This window comes from Urocitellus parryii, chromosome 14, assembly GCF_045843805.1.
Source record: "Urocitellus parryii isolate mUroPar1 chromosome 14, mUroPar1.hap1, whole genome shotgun sequence".
Lineage (NCBI taxonomy): Eukaryota > Metazoa > Chordata > Mammalia > Rodentia > Sciuridae > Urocitellus > Urocitellus parryii.
Window position 1 is genome coordinate 15,395,611 of NC_135544.1, and position 4,877 is coordinate 15,400,487.

Below are 4,877 nucleotides of genomic sequence, written 5' to 3' on the forward strand. Positions count from 1 at the left end.
ACAACGGCGTGAGCAAAGGTGGCTGGAGCAGCCTGGTACCCACTGGCGGCCAAGAGCGCCAGTACAGGTAGATATCTGTAGCCCGGAGCGCAGAATACCATCATCACCGTCACCACCTGAGTCTTTAGTTGCCTTCATGGGTGCCACTGATGCCTGCCTGGCTTACTGTGGCCCTACCAGACTAAGGTGCTGCTCAGCTTGCAGAGCCAAGCCTGAGCCCTGTTAGCAGTGCCTAGGGGCCCAGCCAGACCTGCTGGAGGACTTGCAGAGAACCACAAGTGCACATACTAGGCTCCATCAGATGCCTCCACTTGATACTCTCAGTGCTTTGTGTTTGAAGTTTAGAGTGTGCTACATGAAGTGAACCTGCTCACAAGGAGCAGTGGTTCTTCAATCAAGCAATACTGAGATTAGAGAAAAGAAGTGCACTGACTTCACCCTGCCCAGACCTCTAGGTTTCAATTAGCTCTTCTGCATTCCAGTGTAGTTCTCTTATGGGGGCATCCTGGTGAAGTCAAATTGAATTCCACAATTCACTTATCTGCACATTTGTCATGATTTTTCTTGCAGAAATGTCCACTGCCATTCATATATTCATAAATGCATGGCCAAGGGCACCCTGGAACTGAGAAATATGTTTACCCTTGAAGACAGTGATGTCATCTTGCAGTGGTTCCTAGGGGAGGCCTTTCATTGATGGTGGTGGCCACAAGGCAGGGTATTGCAGTGTTTGTTGCTGGGTGGAGGCAGCAGTGCCATAGTGGAGCAATAGACCTCCATGCAGTGAGCAGCTCCCTGGAGAGCCCAACCCAGAAAAGACCCTCAGCCAAAGGAGCCAATATTAACACCAAGTCCAAAATTGTGTTTTTGGCAGTTTTTATAAGTTATAAAATTTATAATCCAGGCAGGGTGGTATACATACCTGTAATCCCAGAGATGTGGGAGACTGAGGCAGGAGGATCACAAGTTCAAAGCTAGCCTCAGCAACTTATTGAGGCCCTAAGCAACTCAGTGAGTCAATCTCAAAAGCAAAAGTAAAAAGGGGTGGGATTATAGCTCAGTAGTAAAGTGCCCCTGGGTTCAATCCCCAGTACCAAAAAACAATAACAACAAGAACAAACATATGAAATAAAGAAATTTTAAAGACAAAACAGAGCCCAGGAGTTAACTAAGTGACTCTCACTATGATAACTTATATAAAAAATATACCTCAGAAAGAATAGTGATCATATAAGATCACAGATTAAAGAACAAATATTGTGCAAAGGAAAAAGGACATAAACATGGACTGATGAGAACAAACATTAGTTATCTTGATTACTGAGGGATTTTTAGTGCTTTCTTAAATTTTGTGCCCAAGGCACGTTCACTTTACCATAACTTGAGGAAGTATCTCACCATTCTATGTGAATAATTTCACATTACCCTATATTCAATATGGTCCCCCACCTCCTATCTCCATCCTTAGCTATCTAGAGTTTGGCTCAATATTTTGAGATAATTAACTTCTAGACTTTTTTTGTGGAGGAAGATTGTTGTTATGCAGACACCCAGAAATTTTCCTGCTTTTATCCTTACATGGGATGCTTTTTATAAATACTCAAGTATTTTCAATTCCTGGACCTTTCAATCCCCAGTACAAAAATAAATAAATAAATAAATAAACATACACAAAAGGATGAAATAAAGACATTTTAAAGACAAAACAGAACTCAGGAGTTAACTAAGAGAGCCTCACTACAATAATTTCTAAAAAAAACAAAAAACCTCAGAAGAATAGTGATCACGTAAGGAAGATCACAGATAAATGAAGAAATATTGTGCAAAGGGAAAAAATATTGTGCAATGTCAATTGACTTCCTTTACCGCTTTCTCCACTGCCAGCTTAGGTTTCAATTTTTTGAGGGTTCATCAAGTCAGTTATCAACTATCTCTCCTGGCCTCCAAAATTGTGTTCTTTACTTCTATTATCAATGCCCTTGTGAATTTGTATTGCTTTAATTTCTTTTCATAATGCAATTAAAACTGCACTGAGATTTCATTTCACTCGAGTCAGAATGGCAATTATCAAGAATATATGCGCTGGGGTTGTGGCTCAGTGGTAGAGTGTTTGCCAATCATGTTCAATGCCCTGGCTTCAGTCCTCAGCACAACATAAAACAATAAATAAATAAAATAAAGGTATTTTTTAAAAAGACTATGAGAAGAAAAATTGCTTTAAAAAAGGATACAAGTAAAAATATTTGTTGGCAAGGAGTTGGGGAAAGGGTACACTCATACATTGCTGATTAGACTGCAAATTGGGGCCACTCACTGGACCAATTGAAGATTCCTTTAAAAACTAGGAATGGAAACACCATTTGACTCAGTTATCCCACTCCTTAGTATATATCCACAGGATAAAATCAGTATACTACAGTGACATAGCCACATTAATGTTCACAGAATCTCAATTCACAATAGCTAAGCTATGGAAAGAACCTAGGTACCCATCAACAAATGAATGGATAAAGAGAATGTGAGATATATACACAATGGAATGTTACTCAGCCACAAAGAAGAATGACTCTATGACACTTGGTGGTGAATGAGTGGATCTGGAGACTTCCATGTTAAGTGAAACAAGCCAACACCCAAAAAACAGAGGTTGAATGTTCTCTCTAATATGTGGATGCTAACATACAATGGGTGGGTGGGTGGTGAGTGGTAAAAGTTCAGTGGATTAGACAAAGGAGAGTGAAAGACAGGGAGAGGGGTTAGGAATAGGAAAGGCAGTGGAATGAATCTGACATAACTTTCCTGTGTACATGTGTGAAGATTCCACAGTGAATCTAGGCATTATGTACATCCAAAAGACTGGAATTAAAATACAATATATCAATTTTGTATTTGTATAAATATATCAAATATTTATTATAAATATATCAGAATCGATTCTACTGCCATGTATAGCTAAAAAGAACAAATAAAAAAAATTATAGAGAGAAAGAAAAAAGAAAACCCAAATTCCTTTTCCTAGAATGTTAGTAGAGTTTTGGTTGGATGTGGAGATTTTCCCAGTCTGCCATATTTCACTTTTAGTCCATCTCCTGTGACTATATCTTTACTAGTGATTTCCCCAGCAGACTTTCCCTTTCATCTCAACCCTCAGAACTAAGTCCCACTCCCAATCTCAAACTGACTCAAAAAGAGAACAGCACTCTCACACTGATTTGGGGGGGTGTAAATGTTTGAGACCCACCACGGCAGTCCCTTCTGAGGTTTGGATGTGATTTTCCTCCTAGGTTCATGTGTTGGGATCCTCAGGGGGGCAGTATTGAGAAAGGGTGGATCCTGTAAGAGGTGAGGCCAAGTGGGAGGCCAAAGGTCATTGCAAGAGTGACATCAGAAGGACACTCTGTGGACAGAAAAACCCTGGTTTCTGTCTGATGATGTGATTTTTTCTTCACCATCTCACATCAAATCACTGTATGTTTTTTTTTGTTGTTGTTGTTTGTTTTTTTTATATATACTTTTTTCTTTTTTTATTGGTTGTTCACAACATTACACAGCTCTTGACATAGCATATTTCATACATTAGATTCAAGTGGGTTATGCACAAGATGTGGCAGAGCCAAGAGGGCCCTGACAAAACCCATGCCCTTGAACTTGCAAAACTATGAACTAAATAAAACTCTTTTTTAAAAAAAGAAGTTAGACTGCCTCAGGTATTCCATTAGCCATGCAAAAGTGACTATGTAGTCACCTTCAAAAACCTTAATCAGGGCTTAGAGAGTCAAACTCCAAACCACTACTCAAATGAGGAAGTAACCTCTTCAAGGCAATGGTCATATCTCTTAATGGTTTCCATCTTTAGCAATGGCTGTGGGTGTTTGACTGAGGGATAATCTATTTCATAGATACAAGATATGGAGAACATACTTATGCATAAATGGTGAAGTGATAAAGGCAAAATGAAACTGAGATAAGAACAGGAATAGTGGGGAAAGGAAAGTTAAAGTCTGTGTTTATACTGTCTGATTTGCAATGGGCTAACCAGGAAGAGTGACCCTTTCTTTCTGTGTGAAGAGGCATATTAAATGTCAAGAAGCTAAAAGACAGGATTAAGGTAGCTCTCAAGTTAAGACTAAATCAAATTACTTCAAGGCCTGTTCTCTTAAGGTCATGTTGATATAACAATGGCCAAATTGCACTAGGCTAAAAAGTCTGGGCTGTTCTCTTTACTGTGGTCTTGTATTTATACCTGAGACATTCATTTGGAAATCCCAGTTCTATTCTGCAAGACAGTAAAAGAGCTTCTAAAAAATTTAATCAAGCAATGTTTGAGAATGAAATTAAAATTATACACAATCATAACTTTGGCTTAATATGTGATATTAGAGAGAATATCAATTCACTAAATAGAATAAGTCATAAACATTGTATTTGAAGAGGAAAGAATTGGAGACAATGAGCCCCCCTGCCATCCCAACCCCCTTGTAGTACTGGGTGTTCAATCCAGGGGCTTTTGCATGCTAGGCAAGCACTCTACTACTGAGCTGCATCCCCAGCTACAGAAAGTATTTTTCCCACTTTCCTTTACAGTGTTTTGTTGAGAGTACTGAAAGTACTTTTACAATTTTATCCTTTTATTTTCTTTTTTTGGAAACATTTAAAAATCGGCACAAAATAATTCTACATATATATTACATATAGTGAGATGTTTCAATATATATACTTAGTTTATCAATTTTTGTGTTGTGAACATTCATTTAATGTATTCTTTATAAAAATATTATTTTTTAGTTGTAGTTGGACACAATACCTTTACTTCATTTATTTTTATGTGATACTGAGGATCGAACCCAAGACCTTGCACTTGCTAGGTGAGTGCTCTA